This window comes from Saccopteryx bilineata, chromosome 1 (genome assembly GCF_036850765.1).
Source record: "Saccopteryx bilineata isolate mSacBil1 chromosome 1, mSacBil1_pri_phased_curated, whole genome shotgun sequence".
NCBI classification, from domain to species: Eukaryota; Metazoa; Chordata; class Mammalia; order Chiroptera; family Emballonuridae; genus Saccopteryx; species Saccopteryx bilineata.
Window position 1 is genome coordinate 22,669,796 of NC_089490.1, and position 23,552 is coordinate 22,693,347.

General features: G+C 35.6%; 1 protein-coding gene and 1 long non-coding RNA gene across 7 annotated transcripts in view; one reads left to right on the plus strand and one right to left on the minus strand.

Annotated features, from left to right (window-relative positions):
- Positions 1 to 23,552, minus strand: part of SUPT3H (SPT3 homolog, SAGA and STAGA complex component) — a 454,300-nt gene that overhangs the window by 416,107 nt on the left and 14,641 nt on the right. The window lies entirely within an intron of this gene.
- The window catches only part of LOC136318825 (uncharacterized), a 46,704-nt gene that overhangs the window by 14,701 nt on the left and 8,451 nt on the right, over positions 1 to 23,552 (plus strand). The gene's annotated exons all lie outside the window — the stretch shown is intronic.

The window sequence follows — 23,552 nt, forward strand, 5'->3', positions numbered from 1 at the left end:
CAGATATGACAAGGAAAAGAACATCTGCTAGATTCAGCTGTGTTCAGGCTCAAACTATGACCTCTCCTCCAAAGGGATTTCTTAGACTGCTTTTAGAACCTTCCATCTTCTTCTATTACATGCACCTTTGAGAACTCCTTCATTTCCTTTGCCTACACTTCCCCTTACCTTATTCTTATTCTTAAAGAGAACACGCCTTTTGTTGCCCATTCATGCACTGCTTTATTCTTTTCATTCTCCTGAGCTTTCTTTTCATTCATGTCCAAAAGAGCACTGCCTTATGTTCCAAACTTCCAGAAGAGAGCCCCTATCTGCAGACTTCCCTTGAACATCACCTAGAATAGTAACATAATCAAGTAAGCACTCAACTGCTTTATGATAGGCAAACCAGTAATGATTAAGAGTCCACAGAAGGATCTGCTTGACACAAACTAAAATGCATTACAAATTATGCACAGAAAAAAGGCATGTCAACTTTTTGGATAAGGAAGTTGTGCATGACCCAGCACTTTACTTTTGGCTGGGAAGGCTTAAAGAAAAAAAAATCTGAATAAGAAAGGTGAATTGGTCTTTAAGACAAAAAAAAAAAAAAGATAAAGGATATACCCAGTAGAACTGCAAAGCCAAGACTCAGAGCTAGGGACAAGGGAGACAGTGAAACACGAGCATGGAGCAGTTTATAAGCAGAGTAATTCAGCAGTTCCAAAGTAGGTTCACAGTTGTGAGCACACAGAACACAGGGTTTACTCTTGCTTTATTATTAATTACCATATGACTTTCCATATGAACAACTGTAAACTAACTTTTGCCCCCTCCTGTACTATTCTGCAAAACAGGCTTCATCCCTGTGAGTTCAAAAGGACTGTATGTTAAAATACCCCTCATGACAAGTATCTACTTGTTCAGAGCACCCAGATATCTAATGGGTAGCCCTACAAAGGAAACAAAAATAAAAAGCAGGATAGCCAGGAAATCAAAAAGTCAAAGTAAAAGATTAATTCTAGTCATAAAATATCTAAATAAATTATATCTCTTGACTTTTACATTGTTTCGTTTTCTTGATTTTCCCCAAGCTTTCCACTTCTCCCAATTTTTTCTAACATGGTATGACTTTTTTAAAAAACAGCTGCAAGTCAAGAGAAATAATATCTAGTTACAGAGCTATCATGAGCTTCAGGTTCATCACGTACCAGTAATGAACTATATATACTCTCTATAGTCTTTTCCAGATTCTGTTTCTGCCCTACTGACTATGTGCTGGATAGAACACTATGTCCAACAGTATTTCCATAACACCACACATAACAGACATCGCGGCACTTTTTCCCACAGAAACCCTGCATAACCATAATTCTTCTCAACTCAGGTCTTCAGGGAGCCACTAACAATAGGAATTTGCAGGCCAGGAGAAAGGTGTTTACCATTCAATGTCTGAGGGTTTATATTTTCACTCCAAGTTCAATTTCTTTTCCCTGGCTTTCATCTAACCATGCTTATTTCTATAGAATCCTTGATATCTTTTACTTTGGGTCTTTCCTTCTGCGGTCCTTGAGCCATGTTTTAGTTGCCTGGTCAGTGGTAGCACAGTGGATAGAGCACCCAGGATACTGAGGTCCCCAGTTCGAAATCGCAAGATCGCCACCTTGAGCGCAGGCTTGCCAACTTGAGCACAGGGCTGCTGGCTTGAGCGTGGGATTATCAACATGATCCCAAGGTCTCTTGACTTGAGCCCAAGGTCACTGGCTTGAGTCCAAAGTCACTAGTTTGAGCAAGGGGTTACTGGCTCAGCTTGAACCAGTAATGTATGAGGAGCCATCAATGAACAACTACAAGTTGATGATTTCCATCTCTCTCCCTTCCTGTCTCTCTCTCTCACACACACAAAGAGGAAGGAAGGAAGGAAGGAAGGAAGGAAGGAAGGAAGGAAGGAAGGAAGGAAGGAAGGAAGGAAGGAAGGAAGGAAGGAAAAAAGGAAGGGAGGGAGGGAGGGGGAGGGAAGGGAAGGGAAGGGAAGGGAAGGGAAGGGAAGGGAAGGGAGGAAGGGAAGGAGGGAAGAAGAAGGGAAGAAAAGAGGGAAGGAGGGAAGGAAGGAGGGAAGAAAGGAGGGAAGGAAGGAGGGAGGGAGGGAGGGAGGGAAGGAAGGAGGGAGGGAGGGAGGGAGGGAGGGAGGGAGGGAAGGAAGGAAGGAAGGAAGGAAGGAAGGAAGGAAGGAAGGAAGGAAGGAGAGAGAGAAAGAACGAGCGAGCAGGAGAAAGAGGCACTGGTAGGGTGCCATAAGAGGTAAAAAGAAACAATTTTAAAAAGAAAGATAAATGGAAGAACTTTCTGATAACTTCACCTCATCTGCCTTGGTTTCCTCATCTGTGAAATAGGAGAGGAAGCTACACACCTACCTGCCCTGTCTCACATGGGTATTTTGAGATTTAAATGAGATAGAACATGTCAAAGCAAGAATAAAAATCTCAAGTATATGAAATGTTAAATTGTTACATTTTAGTACCATCAAAAAAAAGTTCAAACTTCTATTCACTTGACTAAAAGAATACACTTCTGACTTTAAATGACAACACAAGATGTGGGTGTGCTGGTTTTTTTGTTTTTATCAGAAAATAAAACTTTAAAATTCCTCACAAACCAGGTAGTTTTGAATGCAAAAGCTGTAAAATAATATTTATCATAAATCCAAATTACTGCCTACACATTCCTCTAGCAGCGGTCGGCAAGCTCATTAGTCCACAGAGCCAAACATCAACAGTGCAACGACTGAAATTTCTTCTGAGAGCCAAATTTTTTAAACTTAAACTATATAGGTAGGTACATTGTTATTAACTTAATTAGGGTTCTCTTAAGCTGGCTTTTGCACCCACATGTGGTATTTTGTGGAAGAGCCACACTCAAGGGGCCAAAGAGCCGCATGTGGCTCACAAGCCGCAGTTTGCCAACCACTGCGAGTTCATTGGGTCTCATCTTAGACAATCAGTAGCCCATTGGTAAAACACACGAGTAGTGACCAACACTGTATATTTGTTTATAAATTATATACATCTGTTACCTTTCTAACATATTAATATAACATATTAATTCATCTAGCCAGTTACTCTGAAGTTTGCTTTTTAACTGTAAAATCTATTTTTTACATGAAATGCTATGAGAAAGCTCAACGAATAAAATGGGGTGCTTCTCTGTTTGCAAGGGAGATGGGCTGAGAAGCTAACTAGAACCCCACGCCCTCTCCTGCGCAGCCTGGCAGACATCTTCACAAAGCACAGAGAAACAGGACACTGACTTCCACACTCCATACAAGAAGTATACAGTACTTACTTTATTTACCTGTCTCCCATGTAGGATGGCAACACTGTGTAAAATCAGATATTGCTGGAGGAAAATTCTAACTCTGTTTCTTATCAACTACGTTCTCTATGCAAATCCTTAATCCCCCTAAACCTAAATCCTCATCTATAAAATGGAAATGGTAAAATCTACATGTGATGACCACATAAGAGATTATAAGAAACACAAAAGTCATACTTCACAGTATTGACAGAGTAGGTACAAAACAATTTCTATTCCCTCTCTCCTCCCCTTATTTCCTTTCCACATAATGTAGCCAAATGCCTAATAGATGACAGGAGTTCAGTAAACATTTCTATCTTCTTTATTATGTATTGGTTTCAGTGTACACAGTGGTTAGACAATCGTATTTCACAGTGTTCCCCTCGGTCTTTCCAGCACCCCACTGACACTGTATACAGTTATCACCATATTTTTTTTAGGTGAGAGGAGGGGAGATAGAGAGACAGACTCCCACATGCTCCCTGACCGAGATCCACCCAGCAACCCCATCTGAGGCTGATGCTTGAGTACTAAGCTATTTTCAGAGCCTGAGGCTGATGCTCAGCATCCGGGGCCACACTCCAACCGATCAAGCCACTGGCTGAGAGAGGAGAAAAGGGAGAGAAAGGGGAGGTGGAGGGGGGGAGAAGCAGATGGTCGCTTCTCTTGTGTTCCCTGACCAGGAATCAAACCCAGGACGTCCATACACTGGGCCAACACTCCATCCACTGAGTCACAGGCCAGGACCACCATATTTTAATAAACATTTCTTGAATGAATTAATGAATGAGTGGACTAACAGAAAAATGAACAATCAGGTAAACAAAAAATAAAAAGACTTAGAAGGATTTGATAACAGATAGTAAAAAAAATGCTAAAGAAATACTATATAAGAACAAAAATACTTTTAATATAACTTTTATGGTTGGAAAAAAATAAAGGTGGTACTTTATATTTATAAAAACTAGCATTCATTTCAATAAAAATTTATTACCAAACAAAAAAGCTAAAATGAAAGGATTATTTACACACATCATTTTAAGGCGTATGTGTGAATAATATGATATCTGGCTAATATATCAACTCAATTTACTTCAACAGCTTAGAAATAAGAGTTATAGTAAATTAAACTATAATGAACAATTATCAAGCTTAATTAAATTTTATTTCACTGATTTATGTATGACTGTATAGAATGGTGTTGTGATTTTCTTTCTAAATCTTCCTTGTTTCTCAAGTTACAAATGCAAAGTTCTGCAATTGTATTTAAAATCTTTTGGTGGTAGATGTGCACAAAAGAAATACCTCAACACAAATCACTTTGACATATAATGAACCCAAAAGGAATAGGCATATATCACTAAAGGCAAGATGTTAAGTTTGATAAAAATAAGATCTGACCTTTAATATTTTTTAAAATTGGTTAATAAACATAAAATGCAGCAAGGCTTATACTCCACGTTTTTAAACTCTCTGGCACCCTTGGGGTCTGTCTACAAAAACTAAGGAGCATGTACATCATAGAGACAAAATATTTCAAATAAATGCAACATAATCCTGTGGGACTGTCCTTTAAATAGAGGACTAAAATCCAAATGGTTTATTTTTCTGTATTCACAAAACAAACTTACTTCATGAAATGAATTAAAATCAGTTAACAAAAAGTAATACTACAAAAAAATTAGTCACACTATCAGCACAATATATTTTGAAGTAACAGCAAACTATAGGTCAAAATTAGGTCCTTTTCTTTACGGTCATTTATAAAAGTCTTTAAAAATGAGAAAAACAGAACAGAAATTAGATTATAAATATTTCTTATAAAAACTTCACTCCATCAGAGCAAAAAGGTTAAAGAAAGATTTGCCAAATTTAACTCCTCAGGATGACTATAACAGAATGCCTTTGTGAAAAATGTGAAACCTCTTCCTTCTCACTACCTAGAAGGCTCAAGTCAATATGTTATCAAAGGAAACTTTAAAAAGCATTATTATTCCAAAAAACAGTTGTATATTCCATTTGAACACTGTAAGTCTATTTATTTGTAAATAATTTTGTATACATGGCATGATTACACTTGTTAAAAAGTAATAAATGCCTGAATACTAAAATAATGAAACAGTGTCAATATGATTGATTATCTCAGGGTAATGACATCATTTCCTTTTTTTTTTTAGATTCCAAAATCTCTCAAATGTTACTTTTACATTATACAAATATAAATATGTATACATGCATGTGGATGTGTGTATTTGAATATGTATGTGTGTATGCTCCTAAATGGCCTACGTATGTCTAGTTTACAGAAACAAAACGCAAGGCCTTGATATAAAAGTAAGAAAAGGTAAAACAGGAAGGTAACTCATGTTATTTAATAATAAAGAAAATATTCTCAAAGCTCCCTAATGTAATACACTCATTAAAATTTAGCTGTGGAGTCGGAAAGGCCTGATAAAACCCAGCTCCATGACTTAATAGCCTGGAAAAGTTCTTTAATTTCTTTAATCCTCAGTTCATCTAAAATGTGGGGTTATTACCCACCCACCTAACGGGGCTATTAAATGAAGTAATATACGAAACAATGTTAGTGCACAATGCCTAATTCAGTGATGACAGCCATAGCTCCTCTTCCTGTAACGCTGTGCAGCCAAAACTCCTGCCTCCTTACGGTGGCTTTCCCTAAATTAAGTTCACACGTTCCATTAGTTCCTAGTACCCTGTACATTTTCTTTCATAGTCTCTCTCACAATTTATAATTTATAATAACTTATTTGTGCAAATTACCCACAGTGTGGAGCATACCATATATACTTAGTTTTATGAATAAAGATGTTTATATTTATAATCTCTCTACTGATATAAAATTTTATATGTATACCATCAGTTACATCATGATTATAAATGTTATTGACTAGAACATGAATTATCTAAACTTAAATTTAGTATTTCTAGGGACTGTATTAAGAAGAAAAATAATCACTAGTATTTTAGTCTCCTCTATATATTTAAAGTCACAATAATAGAATTACAGTAATTATTGACATTTTGTCCCTCAATTTTCCAGTAATGAGTCTACTAAAAATAAGGATTGGCCCTGGCCGGTTGGCTCAGCGGTAGAGCGTCGGCCTAGCGTGCGGAGGACCCGGGTTCGATTCCCGGCAAGGGCACAGAGGAGAAGCGCCCATTTGCTTCTCCACCCCTCCGCCGCGCTTTCCTCTCTGTCTCTTTCTTCCCCTCCTGCAGCCAAGGCTCCATTGGAGCAAAGATGGCCCGGGCGCTGGGGATGGCTCTGTGGCCTCTGCCTCAGGCGCTAGAGTGGCTCTGGTCGCAACATGGCGACGCCCAGGATGGGCAGAGCATCGTCCCCTGGTGGGCAGAGCATCGCCCCATGGTGGGCGTGCCGGGTGGATCCCGGTCGGGCGCATGCGGGAGTCTGTCTGACTGTCTCTCCCTGTTTCCAGCTTCAGAAAAATGCAAAAAAAAAAAAAAATTAAAAAAAATAAAATAAAAATAAGGATTAAGAAAAATGGTACGTTTCTCCCTTGGCTTTTAGTTTAGCTGCTAAGTTTTCTTTTAATCACCACCTGTTACAATGAGATTAAACCAGCTGTCTGTCGATAAATCAGGGGCACTCGCTAACTAATAGTTCACTGGCTTTCAAAGTGTGATGCTGAGACCATCAGCATCGCCTGGGAATTTCCTAGAAATGCCAATGACCACACTCATCCTAGATTTCCTGAACCAGAACGCCCGGGGAGAGGCCCAGCAACCTTATGATTTAGCAAGGCTCGAAGGTGATTCTAATGCACCCTAAAGTTTAAGAGCCACCACATCTGAGGATCTATTCTTAATAAGCAATAGGTTCTTTTACTGGTTTTCATCAGTTTAATTTGCCAGTGTATTCCATCATTAAAATTCTAATATTGTAGTATAACCTCTAAAATACTCTAGTCTAGTCTGAAACAGAGAGCATCTGTCAGTAATATAAGACAGGCAATCAAAGGGTGATTGCTTAATACATTGCTCTAGCCACATGACACTGTATAATCAATTCATGTTCACTGATTTCTTTTATTAGAAATGAACCTCTCCTACATCTCCTTCTAAATAAAAAGGTCCCTGCTTCAGAAAGACTTGTTTCAAGTAAAAATATAATGTGGCTCAAAAAAAGAATTACTCCTTTCAAAGGTTTTGTAAGTCACAGGAAAAATACATGACCTAATCCAAAAATGTAATTAAAGGTAGTATTACTATCTACATAAAAGATACACACAAGTAAATCAAAGGGTCAGGTGAGCTCTAGATTAATCTCTACTTTTAGAGAGATAATCCATTAACAAAATGACAATAAACTGCTACAACAAAATTATAAACATGTTTCAATGATAGGAAATCTGTTAACATAAAATAACACATTAGTAGGTCAAATGTGACAGCAGAAAACAATCATCTCAAAGATTACATTTTTGGCTTTTGATAAAATTCAACTTCCTTTCATTTTATTTTTAAATCCAGGAATATAAAACTAACAAAAGTCAACATATTAGTGAATATGAAAAGCACACTTCTGTTAAAATCAGAAGTAAAAAGGTCTACGATCCTCACTCTAAGTCATTAACGTTCAGGAAATTCTGATTTAAGAGAAAAGTCACCACCCCTGGCAGGGCAGGTCCCTTTGTCGGCACACCCTCCTGATACACCAAGGTTGCGGGTTTGATTCCCGGTCAGGGTGCGTACAGGAATCGACCCATGAAGCATAAATAAGTGGAATAGCAAAACAATGTTTCTTTTTCTACCCCTACCCCTGTTCCTCTCTCTCTCTCTAAATTAATAAAAAATTTTAAGAATAAAAGAGAAGATCATTTGTGGATAACACATTTCTCTACCTACAGAGCTCAGGAGAATTAGCTAAACAAGTATTTACGTAAAAATGCGATTATAATTTTTTTTTTAAAATAGCATTACCACTATAAAGACATATATCAGTAAGTCAAAGGTTCAAGTGCACAAGACCATAAACTGCAAAAATACAGTTTATTACCAAGATAAAAGAACTTTGGAGGAATAATAATAGTATTTCTAATAGAACTAGGAATTTAAACTCCATGAGATTAGGAAGGTTTCTTGTTTTACTGCATTCGCTACTATATTCCCAGAGCCTAGCAGAGTGCCTAGAACATAGTAGGCTGTCTACAGGTATTTGTTGAATGAATAAATGAAAAACACAGCATACAATAATGCTTTAAAGCAAATGTGGTATGCCAACAGATGAGTCTAAAAATTGTTTATTACAAATTCACGACGAGATAAGGAGTTTGCGCCAGAATGAGAACCAACCGCATCACTAGGCACACCACTCAATTCAGCTTTTATCACAGGAAAACTATCTCAGTGAAGGAAGGTAGCAGGGGACTGGTTTATCATCAAGCTCCAGCTATTCATCTCATAAAAGACCAATGACAAACTTCACATACCAGCTACGCTGGGTGGCACTCCTTCCACTAAATGTTGGGATTTGTAATCAGAGAGAAAAAACTAAGTTCAAAGAATAATTTGCAAAAAAAATAATGGCTGGCTGCCGAAATGTGGTCAAATTATGTCGCTGTGTCTTTTAAACAAAGCTGATAAAACAAAAACAAAAAATTTTTAAGATAAGCTCTTTTGTCAGCTAAATGTCAGGCTCTAATTGAGAAATTTAGACATTTCAGCCATGTCTAAATAAAAGAAGTCTCTACCTTCAAGTGAATCTATAATAGATGACCACAGATATTAAGGCACATAAAGAAGTTATGCTCTGAATTAACATTAACATTTCAAGTATATAATTCATTCATCACTTTAAGTGGGTCCAATGTTGTAGTGGCATCTCATATATAAAAGTAAAACAAAGAACTGATCAGGGGTGGTACTTTAAAAAATGAGAAATGATGGAGAAATAATCAAATTATTACTTATAGTAAAGAGGCTCCAGAAAGTGAACTGAGCTAATAATATTTAGAAGACAGATGTATATATAATCCTGAACCCAAAACTAACCTACAACACACCTTGGGCAAATCATCTCAACTCTCTGCTCTTCATTTTCTTCAAGAGTAAATAAAAAGATTGCCCTAGACAATTTCTAAAGACTCTCAAATTTTCCATTCAAAGACATTAATACTACCCTGAATCCTTTGTTTTTGAATGAGGGCAGATACTTGGTCCTACAAAAATATGTTAAGGTCTAATCCTACCTACAGTATATCCCTATAAAGTCAAACTAGTTTAAAAGTTACAGACATTTATACAGATTTGCACCATACATCTACCTAACTCCTATGTAAATAACTTACATACTCTTGTTCTATCCTCACAAGAATCCTAAAAGATAAATACTGTTATTTGAATTTATTAACAATAAAGACCTCACAGAAATATAAAAGAAGAGAACTAATAAGATTCACCCGTTTCTACGTCTCTACCAGACCATCCTTCCTTCTACAAACCAAACTACATATATATTACAACTTCCTAAAAGCAGTAGAGCAGCGGTTCTCAACCTGTGGGTCGCGACCCCGGCGGGGGTCGAACGACCAAAACACAGGGGTCGCCTAAAGCCATCGGAAATACATATTTTATTTTATTTAAAAATGTATTGTATAATAAATATGTATTTTCCAATTTTTATTTAAAAATGTATTGTGGCCCTGGCCGGTTGGCTCAGCGGTAGAGCGTCGGCCTAGCGTGTGGAGGACCGGGGTTCGATTCCCGGCCAGGGCACACAGGAGAGGCGCCCATTTGCTTCTCCACCCCTCCGCCGCGCTTTCCTCTCTGTCTCTCTCTTCCCCTCCCGCAGCCAAGGCTCCATTGGAGCAGAGATGGCCCGGGCGCTGGGGATGGCTCTGTGGCCTCTGCCCCAGACGCTAGAGTGGCTCTGGTCGCAATATGGCGACGCCCCGGAGGGGCAGAGCATCGCCCCCTGGTGGGCAGAGCATCGCCCCTGGTGGGCGTGCCGGGTGGATCCCGGTCGGGCGCATGCGGGAGTCTGTCTGACTGTCTCTCCCTGTTTCCAGCTTCAGAAAAATGAAAAAAAAAATAAATAAATAAAAAAATAAAATAAAAATGTATTGTATAATAAATATGTATTTTCCAAAGGTTTTAGGCGACCCCTGTGTTTTGGTCGTTCGACCCCTGCCGGGTTCGCGACCCACAGGTTGAGAACCACTGCAGTAGAGTTTTGAAGTAAATCAGAGACCCTCTAACAGAACGGTACACTTCAAAATGGTTTTCATGCAGCAAGATGAAAAGGAAACTTATGTTAATGTAGTAAGAGAAAAATAGGAATGTTATACCTTCAGTTCTGAAGTTATTAATGAGGAAGCAAAATAAATACCTAATGTGTGATACAAAAATGTTCAAAACCTTAACAAATCAAATGACCAAAATAAAGTAGTGATTTGATTTTCTAATATGGACACATAGGATGAAGACAGATTACCCAGCCCCTATTCCCTACCTCTTCCACTTTGAAGACTTCTGATCTCTTCACAAATTTAGCAACTCCTATAGGGATGTCCTGCTAAGCTATACTATCACACTGGAACCACAGCTTCCTACTCACTCTATTAAATTCAGCACCTATGAGGTACCTAATAGATACCAGGTACTGTTAAATAGGAAAATTCAAAATCTCCGTACTCATGAAATTTACACTGGGGAATGAAGATGGAGAGGTAAACAGAACCCTGTAATACAGTAAAATAAAGACTTCTGTAAGAATATAGTACAAGCTGCCACATACACCTCTCTGTGAGCCATGGAACACAGCACAGACAGGCAATCAACACGACTGCACAGGCAGGAAAGTCTTTCAGAAGGACGAAATGTCCAAGGTGATGCTTCTAATTTCTCTTACATTGTCTATTCCTCCAACTCTCTTAATTACTCCTTCTACTCTAACTTAATTTTATACTTAATTGAAATCTCCAAACCTCTCCTTCTCCTATTTTTCTACAAATTGATCAACACCTTCATACTTTCCATTCCGTCCCTCCCACCAATCTAGGTATGAATACAATGATCAGAAAACTTCAAAAGTCTTCTGCTACATCTGCCCTTCAAATCCTAAATCAGTCCAATCTTTCCTTCCCAGTCCCATGCCCAGCAGCTAAGCATTGTATGAAAACTACAGAACTTGGTGTCAAGCCCAAATAAACGTTGTCTAAGCTAGCTGAGTCCTTGATAACCTAGGCGACACTGAGCACACTCCTAATTAGCTATCTCTCCCTAATCTACTGTTGCCATTCCAAAACCCGACCGTTCTCCTCAAGCTTCCCTGCCTCCCATCCTTGCCAACCCCAACCAGTGGCCTTGCCTGCTTCTTTATAAAAGGCGGAAGAGATAATGAGGCATAACTAAACATCTTTCTTCAAACTTTTTTATGAAGAAAAGTTTTATGTGTGGTTTTAAACCCAGAAACCAAACTAAAATCCCGAACACTATTTTGTTGAGAAAACAGATTCAGTCCCAAACTTACACATAAACTTTGACCTGCTACCTGACAACTTCAGCTACTAAAAATACAGGCAAAAACCAGAACTAAGAAGTAAACTCAGCCATCAAAGCTGACAGTAAATTCATGCACCAAAGAGTGATTTTTCTAACTTGAGAAAGGCTTTCCTAGCTTAGGAACTCTTATTTTAAATACAAATCTCGTAACTGTGCTGACTGGTCTGTGGCTGACGGAAAGCAGCCTTCCAGAAGGGGGTGAAACATGCCGAGCATGGCACATGGACAGCAGCAAAATCAGCAGCTGTAAAAAAGACAGAAAACATAAAAACGCTACAAAAATATATATAAATTCAGCAGATGGCATAGCAAAGTAGAACTTTTTATCACAGGAGTAAAATATATCTTATGCCTCTATGGTACCCGCGGGCCTCACTATAGAACACGGTGATTGCAACACCTGATATCTACAACGAAATTTCAGTTAAAAAAAAAAAGATTAAATGGTACTTTGTAATCTGTCTATACATAAATTATATAATTACATAAATTCTACATAGTCATAACTGTGCATAATCTAGTGTAAATTTTCTTTAAAATGGTGAAAATAAGATCCATTTCAATCACTTACATTAGCTCATATTCTTATAAAATGAATATATTAAATATATTTATTCTCTATGATTTAGATTACATAGATACCCTCTGTATAATTCCATTAGCCAGAATACTGTTCAACATATTTATAAAAAATTAAATTGTTCTTTTATTTCCAATCATTCTCTCCATTCAAACACAGACAATAACTGCACAATTCAAAGCTGAGAGGATAGTTTGGCTGAATTTTACATACTGCAGACACAGCACAATTCTACATTTAAGCAAGAAAAGCAAATATTAAAGAAAACTGAGAAGTTCTTCAGAATCTCTAATCATACACTAGTTAACCAACTCACTCATTAGACAGTATCTATCCAGTGTTGTTTCAAATAAACTTTCTAAATGTAAAATTATTTCATTAATCAACTTTAAAAGTCAAATGAGTTGCACAGACCAATGTCTGAAATCTGAGTATAGAGCAAAAAGCAGAAAAAGAAAAATAAAACTGCTTAAAATTTCCACTTAGAATTTGTTTTGGAGCTTGATAAAATGATTCCTAAAAATTCATCTGGAAGAATAAAAATGGGAAAAAAAGAGAAGAAATATTTTAAGAAGGAAAGTTATGCAGATGACCTTGAACTATAATACCAAATATTAAAACACATTAAGAAGCTATAATAACTAAAGTAATGCAGCACTGGCAGAGGAAGAGACAAGTCAACAGAACAAAGCACAAAGTCAAAAATGGTCATTTATTACCTCATAAAGGTAGCGTTCACTTATGAGGGAAAAGAAGGCTTATATAATTGTGGTGGTGACACCAAAGGCAAACAGATTTCAAGTTGTTTTAACTTAGAACCCTCCCTAATGCCATACAATAAAATAATGGATTAAATATTAAACTGTAGAAACTAAAAGTCTAAAATATAACAAGTACATAGTGATATGTACAAAATGAAGGTAGGCCTTTCTGTCAAAGGTGAAGCATTAAAGAGTGTAAGACTAATTTTATTACATTAAAAATGAAAACTAACATGTTTCTTTAAATCACCATAAACAAACCTTAAGGAAACCAAAAGATGGGAAGAAAGGGGGTTAGGAAGATGCCAAACATGAGCAACAAAGGATCGATGTCTGAATATATTACAAGCCCTTAATAAACAACTGAAGAAAACAAGAACTCGGTAAAATCATGCTAAGAATATGAACCAACACCCACAAGTGAGGAAATATAAATATTTTCAAATTCAGCAAAGAAGAGCTGTAACAGAACATAATGTTTCTAACGTTTAACATCAGAGACCTGGAGGGGGAAGCTCTCATAACTGCTGATGGAAATGTAAATCAGTCCCACTTTCCTGGAGGAAAAGTAGGAAGTTACTCTCAAAAAAATCTTTCAGATTCAAAAATTCTTCTTCTAAGACTTCAATATAAAATAATAGGTATCAATGTTCATTACATCACTAATAGTGGGAAAACTTTGGAAACAATATGGTTCAATAATGGGATTAATAACATAATAAATTTCCATACAATAAAATACTTTTCTAGTAAGACAGAAAATTGTTCACAGTATTTTGAGTGGGAAAATAAGAAAGCAGATTACCAAAAAAAGCACAACAATGGCTAAAACATACTAAGAACATAAAAAGATTAAGTCAGATACATGAACACACACCAAAGTTTAAGACTCTCTGTAACTCAACTACAAAATGCTATGAAGACTTTGAATACATACATGTATTTTTTTATTCTCCTTCTCCATATAGAAGTTTATTTATGTATAAATATATTTTATATATGTCACATTACTTGGTATTGTAAAGCATACATATACTATTGGTAGGATTATAACTCATTAAAGCCTTTATGGAAGGTCATCAAAAACCTTAAAGGAATTAGTCCTAATGCTCAAAAATGGTAAGGGGGATAAAGAAGGGCAAGAAGGGGGAGAGGAGGGAAACAGATCTATGCCTAAATATAAAGAAAGTTCATTGCAATTGTATATGTAACAGTAAAATATTAGAAACAACCTAATATATTTAACAAGATTGCTTAAAGACATCGTAATGGAATACAAACTATTACAGCTATAAAGATAATGCCACATATTTAACAACATGGAAAGAATGTATGATATAATAAAAAAAAGCCCAAGTTACACAATAGCAGTTAGAATAGGGGCTTTTGGTATTTTTTTATGTGCACTGGAAAGGAACTGGAACGATAAATACCAAAACATTAACAGACCTTTAACTCAGTGAGTTTCAAGTGTTCACAATCTTTTTATATTTTGATTTTTTTTTCTTTTCGGAAAATAACATGAACTGCTTCATAGGAAATATAAAAGATTTCATTTTCAATGAAATATTAATATAACAATTCCCTTACTCATAACATTTTCCTGTTTTTATTTTGGGGGTTTTTTTGTTTGTTTTTTTTGAGGTGAATATTTTATTCTAAACATGTAAAATTCACCAGTACAGAAATGAACCAAGATCGTCCCATTTCAAATCTATAATCCTTTCCACTGTATCATGCTACCTTAATCACTCACTCATGTATATGTGGCTTTATTGTCCTTTATATAAATCTACCCTCTAAAATATGTACATTCAATTAAAAATTCCAGGTATGTGACATTTTATTGTATACTAAAAACCATCATCTCTGTTCACATCTTTCTAAAGAATTAGAGGACACTGTTAATAAAAATAATTATAAAGGATACAGTTAACTGTAAATTCTAAGTTAGAAGAGGTAGAATAAAACATACTATCAGGTTTACTTAAAAATAGTTGTACTTCAAGTTTGATTGTTTAGAAGTGACTCTACACAAAAGGAGTATTACTTTTATTATAGATACAAGTAATAACTGATTGCCAGGCCAGTCCAAAAAGTTTAATTTAACTCAACAGACCCATTTTACTAGTATATTGTTATCCCTACTAAACACACATTACCAACCCATGTAATACAGGAATAGGGAGCAAACCACATGGCTAGTACCAGTCTACCAACCATAGCAAAAAGTGGTCATACATGGTTCTTTCAAGACAGAAACCTATGAAAAGTAAAGGAGGAGGAAAGCATTCAATCAAAGGTAACAGATTAAGGATCAGTTCTCACTATTCTTCCCTCGGAAAGTAATTTGTGAACTCTATTTATTCTGTCTTGGGGAAAAAATGTTATGCCAATCAGAAAACCTAATGATTATATATAGCATTTTTTAAAAGGTTTTATGGTATTTTACTTAAGATTTTTTAAAAGTCTACGCAGAGGTGTCAAAAATATTGTATTTGTCAAAGGTGTCATAATCATACCAATAAATAGTTTTTGTGATGTATTAAAACATATTAGTATGTTAAAAACATACATTAATATATTAACATATTAATTTACATCACAGAATAACTCAATTCCCATTTATTTCGAACGTAACGTAAAAAAAAACTGCCTATCAATCTCACGTGCAGAGAGAATTAAAACTGGGACTCGGCAAATTTAAAAACTCACGGACTCTTAGGCTCAACAAAAAGTCAAAATCAAAAAGAGGTGTCTCTCTATATAAAAACTATACTAATTCTTTTATAAAATTTACACTTTTAAAATCTTAGTTGCTTGGCCCTGGCCGGTTGGCTCAGTGGTAGAGCATCGGCCTGGCGTGCAGGAATCCTGGGTTCGATTCCCGGCCAGGGCACACAGGAGAAGCGCTCATCTGCTTCTCCACCCCTCCCCCTCTCCTTCCTCTCTGTCTCTCTCTTCCCCTCCCGCAGCCAAGGCTCCACTGGAGCAAAGTTGGCCCGGGCGCTGAGGAGGGCTCTGTGGCCTCTGCCTCATGTGCTAGAATGGCTCTGGATGCAACACAGTGACACCCCAGATGGGCAGAGCATCGCCCCCTGGTGGGTGTGCCGGGTGGATCCCGGTAGGGCACATGCGGGAGTCTGACTGCCTCCCCGTTTCCAGCTTCGGAAAAATACGGAAAAAATAAAAATAAAAAATAAAATAAAATCTTAGTTGCTTACATTCTATATCAACAGAATTTACAGTAAGGAGGCAACCTACACATAATCAGATATCAAATTTGACCTTCCCACCCAACTTTACAAACCACTTCCTCATGTACTTTAAATATTGGAGAGTCTATTTTTATCGAGTACTTTTTTTTAAAGATTAATTTAACTTGGTATATTTAAAAATAACAAGTTTTCAAAATCTCAGTATATTAAAAGTAAAAATACTGAATTCATAAAATATTACATAACATATTGCTAACTTTATAATTACCATAAATCTTGCAAATCTAGCTGCATGAGAACGAGGACGGCAAACTTGCAACAATATTACACATTCAATTACATGTGTTGGCATGATAAGCAGGTGCGGCACAATATGATCAGAGGTGTAGTCATAGGAACTTCAGAAAGACTAAGCATAAAGACACTACGTAAATTCACAAGGGTTTTTGGAAAACTAACACATTTCAATATTATCCCGACTTTCTATAAAATGGAACATGAATGTAATATTAAACTTCCCAATCAAATCTGAACTACCAAAGTTACCACAAATTAACATCCCCAAATCTTTAAAGAACTGTGGGACAATGGCAGCCAAAAAGAGAAAGAATTTTAAAGTAAATCTATGCACTTAAAATTAAATGTAAAGTCAAAAAACCACACAACATGTAAAATGTATTTCTCCCAATCTCAATAAAAATATACACAGTGGGGCAAAAGTGGGCTTATCATTGTTCATATGAGACACACAGAGTTTATTCTTGTATTGCTTATGAATTATTATATTATTTTCATAAAAACAACTGTAAACTTACTTTTGCCCCACTGCGTATAACACAAGCAACCCAGAAAAAAAGTATTCCATGTATAATTTATATTTTCTACATTTCTTCTGTGTTGTCAATATGGTAGGCATTTGCTATATGTGCCTATTTAAATTTAAATCAATTGAAATAAAATTTAAAATTCCATTGTTCAGTTGTCTACCTCATTTAACGTACTTAATAAGTACACAGGGTTAGTGGCTATCATAGTAGAAAAAACAGAAATAAAAATTTCCATTACACAGAAAGTTCTACTGGACAGCATGCTATAATGTACACTAATCACAATTTTCTCTCTATAGGTAATTATAGAAATTCTTCCCATAAAACTGCAAACATTCCTCTCTGCACTTGACACATTTTTTAAAAAAACTACGTAATCACTAGGTTGGTGATGACAACTTCTTTTTAAGATAACTAAAGGACAGAGCTTACTATGTGTCAGGGACAATACGATGTACTTTGTTTCAATATCTCATTTCATCTTCACATAAACCCGATGAGGTAGACCCAAGTCCACAATCCCTTATGTGAAAGATGTATTTCAGAACTAGAAGTTTTCAAATTTTATAAATTGAATACTGTACTTAAGCTATATAATATCCTCAGTAGGGTTTGAAAGCATTCAGCAACACAGTGGAATGAATGAATATTGACACTAAAGTGAAGACTATAAACAACTGTGTATCAGTTGGGCCCTGGTTCAGACATCATATCAGTTCAGAAGAGGAGTTCCCATCCTCTGGTGTGATAACTTGGAACTACACTGCAATTTTAGAATGACCGATGTGCGAATTTTTACCTTTTTTCCATCACAGAATTACTAAAATGAATTCATCTCCCTGAATTTCAAGAAATCACTTCTAAGATTGAGCAACTGTTTTTCCCCTTGGTATTTATATATACACTACCTAAAATGAAAGGTCCAGTTATTTTCTTTTCATGAGAGAATTGGTAGAGACATTTAAGTACAAATTCAAAATTATATTTTATCACATTTACAAAAGGCCCCTTTTTTTAATGCAGGCATTTAAATCAGTTGTGTCTAGCAACTTAAAATGTTCCTTACTCCATTTCTGAGAGGAAAAAGGTATAACCAATATTTATGCTCCCAATCAAATTTTATACACATTTTCTCAAAGTCACAAAACCAATTAATTATAATTTGAAAAATTTCCTCATTCTTGCTATATTAATAAACCGATGTTTAACTTAAAATATTCCAAACAGATGCATTTCCAAACAGGAAGTACAAGGATGAGTTTATCACATATTATAGTGTAATTTAAATATCAAGCATTATTAATGATAAAATATAAAAGATAAACATATAAATATTCAACAATGTGGCATGTTCATATACAAAATTATGAAATATTATAAATATGAGCAACCAATATAGAGTACATGAATATTCTATTTCTATGAAAAATTATACTTTCTCCTGGTTACTAATATGGTCTTGTTTAGAAAGATTTGGAAATTAGGTATAGGAAATTGAAATAAATGCTATGATAGTATGAAAATAACCCATAATTCTTATAAAAATTATACCTCATTACTAATAGCAGTAATTAACTGAACAATTATTTGGCTTTCACATTATTACTTCATTATAACACACAAGTCACACACATAAGGTGGTAAAAGTTCATTTGCTCACTAAATTGTGTAAGTCAAAATAAAAGTTTCATTGATTGATATGTAGCTTAGCAAATTAGTCAAGAGCAAGGGCTCTATGGGTTAGAGGTCCTGGATTAAATCCAAAATTTGCCAACTTCTATTATGGCAATTTTTGGTATGTTACTAACCTTTGTGGGGAACAACCGCATCTACCTCATAGGGTTGTATGAGGATTGAATGAAGTGCTATATAGAAATATGCAGGAGTGTGGCTCATATAAATGATGCTCTATATTAGCATTCACAATTATCACTAGTGGTTGCAAACAGCTACACTAGAGGATATCTTTACAATGTGATCTCTATCACAAAAAGCATCTAGGAAATTACAATATAGTAATGTTAGCACTTCATACCTTTAAGAATTTTTCTTTCCTCCAGTTTTCTGAAAAACTTTTATGTACTATGGAAACTCAGTATCTGAAGGAAACGTGTCAGTTTAATAACCATCCACTACTAACTCACATATTTACATATTAGACGTCTTTAAATCAGGTTGAGGTAAGGACAGAACTGGAAATACATTCTTAAACAACTCATAACTTCAAAATGCTAAAAAGACAAATGATTCCATTTCACATATAAAACTATGCCCTTGTCTAGTGCACAATAAATAAATGGTGGTTGCAATTTATCCCAAAAATTCTCAAGAAAAGAAGCAAATCTTATTGAGAAAATTATTAGTTCCATTTTAGACATACTGTACTAAGTTTAAAGTGTTCACAGAATACTTCATGGACATTCCAGGAAGCAATCAGACATCCAGACCTAAAGTTAGGACGCCTACCCTCAGAACCCATCACTTCCTCCTTTGTACTGCCATGGAATTTGTCACATGCAAGCACAGCCTTCTCTCCCGTGAGACTACCTTGAAGGCATTCAGATCCTGCCAAGTACGGGCTCAATGAATGTTGATTTTTAAAAATGCAAAAGTTGCAGAACTGCACAATTAAAAGAGTAAATTTTATCACCTATATAAAGAAAACTCTCATTTCAAAAAGTTCTGTTTCAATTTGTGGATATTAAATAAGGTTGAAATTTTCATTTGGAAGGATTCTTACTGAATATAGGTAATGTAAACAAACTCCTTTTTTTATCTTAATTTCATCACATGAGAACTAAATGTGACCAAGCAGTGGAACCTTGACACCATCACCAGGTCTATAAACCTGACAAAGAGTAATACAAGTCAAGAAATGTATAAATAAGGGCCTGACCTGTGGTGGCGCAGTGGATAAAGCGTCGACCTGGAAATGCTGAGGTCGCCGGTTCGAAACCCTGGGCTTGCCTGGTCAAGGCACATATGGGAGTTGATGCTTCCAGCTCCTCCCCCCTGTCTCTCTCTCTCTCTCTGTCTCTCTCTCCCTTTCTCTCTCCTCTCTAAAATGAATAAATAAAATAAAATTAAAAAAAAAAAGAAATGTATAAATAAGGGAGAGAGAGCCCCATGAAAACTTCTTAAAGTGCACTTAAATTAAAATTCTTAAGAAGTTTGTTCAAACACTTTCAATATGAATTGAAAAAACTTCACTTTCTAATTTACAGGCTACATTGAGCTCAGTAACTTAAAAATGAGAAGCCTCTGGGCCCTTCCATCCCACGCTCTTTAGAGAGCAGTGATAAGTAGCAAGTGCGCTCAGTTCTAAGCCCCAGGTAAGGGAGAGTGCTGTCATCCCCACCACCAGCACTGGTTTGCCTGTGGCCCCTTTCCCTGAGAATCTGTGGAAGCAGTTCCTAAAGGGCGCTTCCCTAGCATTATTTCACCCCAACTGAAAATGTGGCCCGTTCCATCAAGGCTCTGATAGCAGAACAGACTAGCTGCCAGTTCCGTGTTCAATAGCAGAACATGACAATTTCATTTGTGTTTGACAACAAGATTCCTGAAACCATTCCCTGGAAATGACACTATAATACTGTTACTTATTTAGAGAAACAGGGCATTAGCGGTGAATAGGAGGGGAACACAGTAGCAGTAAAAGATTAAAAAACAGCAGTATAATACAAACAGGCTTGTGAAACTGCAGCCAAAAAAAAAAAAAAGATAGGGATTCACAGAATGAAATTTCTACAACACAGAATAAACAGAGACTTCAGTCTACACATTCCCATCTGAAATCATATAAACATAGATCAAACGTATACTGATTCTAATTTTAAATAACAAAAGTCTGAAAACTTTATACCAACAGAAAATATTGGTAAATTTTAAAAGTATTCCAATTTTGGCCCTACTTTTTTGCTCTATGAAGCAATTCATAAGGGGAAAAAAATAACTTCAGACTATAAATGATGAATGTAACTATTAGGAATGGCCTCTCTATGAGGTCTGAAATAGAAGGAAAATGTATATTTCTTCCATAGCTGTAGCCAACAATAATTTTTGCATTCTGAATCCAGCTTAAGCACATTAGTTGGGAAGATGTTTGCAAAAGTATTTAATAAGAAAGTGCTGAATTTAACTTTTATTTTATTTTTCTCTCAGTTTTCTTAAGTGGCCTGCAGTCTATCAAATGCACTAAGGAGAGCCTCTCCTAAGTATAAATGACAAAAGAAAATATAACTTTCTTCTTGTACAGAGCTGTTTCTACTGATCAAGAGTCATCAAACTTTTTCTGTAAAGGGCCATATAGTAAATATTTCAGCTTTACAGGCCATGTGGTCTTTGTCACAAATACTCAACTTTGCCATGTAGCATGAAAGCACAGACAGATAATAGATAAATGAATAAAACCTTATTTTCAAAAACAGGCAGCCAGTCAATGGACACATAACAATAGTTTGCTGACAACTGCTATAGAGCATATTCTTTTACAAACCAACAAATATATTGTTTTAATAAATACCACTAAATTTAAAATATGATGTCTGGAATTTGCTTTAAATTATTGCATTTGAAAAAAAGTGGAGAGTAGGGAGAAAGGTTAAATAAAACTGGCAAAACATAGTTACTGTTAAAACCAGATGATGGATGCATGGGGTTCATTACACTGTTCTGTATAATATACATTATAAATGTTTTAAAACAAAGTAAATCAGTGAACCAGCTATACAGGAAAATCAATTTCCTCATTTTACTATAAACCTTCTAAAACACATTTAATATTTTTAAACATAATTAACATAATACAATGTAAAAGATTCTTAACATACAGCTACTAAACTATAATGAAAAAACTTAAACTAATAAATTGTATATACTAAAAGTGTATACAAGCATAAACCCTTAAAATTTTCCATAATGTAAAACACAGGCTCACCTTATAGAGTCCTTAAATTAATGCATTTATTTTATTCTCATCTTATCTAACAAAATGTGTTTCCAATTTCTGGTTTTAGAATATAATTGTTTTATAGGGCATATAGTATTCATAATAACATGTAATAAGTTTATTTTTTTCAAATGAATTATTTCTTTCTCAATTTTAAACTCTAGCCAATAAATATTAACAGACAAAACCCACATAAACACTGTTCAAAGTCTTCAATAATTAAGAGTGCAAAGGAAGCCTAAACCAAGTTTGAGAACCTATGACTTGAATGTTTTCAATGTTGTTTAAAGTACGCTCACCAAATATCAGCTATATGCTCAAACACATTTTTTCTTAGAATAACCCACCCACAGTGGAGTCAATCCACTACGAAGGCGATCAACACTCACTCATAAGAGGAAGACACTTAAACTGTGAAAAGAAACATTCTTTTAAAACTGCCAGGTATGTCAGAAAGAGTGCATCCCTAGGAAAAGAAGAGCTCTAATGTGTGTCCCCTCATGCAGATAACTGTCTCCTGAACCAGAAATAAGGAAAAACTAATATGTGCCAACAAACATCTCTAATAAATATGCTATCTGTTATTAAATCAAGATACACAGTCTGACTCAATGCAAGAAGCCAGAAATCAAGCTGAAAAGAGCTTTAAGAAAGAAATCGTAATGACTGCATAACTTCTCAAAACCTGAATAAATGTGTTTTGTAAATGGCCTAAGTATTTTCTCAACATTCTGAAAAACAGTAATTTAAAATACTATCAAAACTAAATTACATTAGGCTAACAGAATTATTGTGTAATTTGGGGAAAACTAAGAACTCTGTGAAAACATTTCAACTATCCCAGAACACCAAAATTTCCTAAATCCAGGCCTTGCCCAGGTTGCTCAGTGGATTAGAGCATTGTTCCAGCGTGTCATGGTCATAGGTTCAATCCGGGTCAGGTGACATATGAGAAGCAACCAATCAGTGCACAGCTAAGTAGAACTATTAAGCGAAACAATGAGTTGATGCTTCTCTCTCTCTCCCTCTTCCCCCCACCCAAACAATTAAAATTTTTTTCTAAAACTAAAATATTAATAAACAATTCATAACATAAATAATAATTAGAGCAAAAGGGTTTACATAACAGTTCATTTTTTTAATAAAAATAAACCAAACTTATTTTCCTAATACAGTACCACTGTAGCATTTTTAACCAATGTTGCCGCTTTTATCTACATATGGCTATTCAAAATGTTATCAATTTCGTTTGTACTCAAGTACAAGTTTCCCAGTTAAGTTCTATAAATTTTGTTATTTCCATTGTCTTTTATCAGCATGAATAAACTTACGGTAATA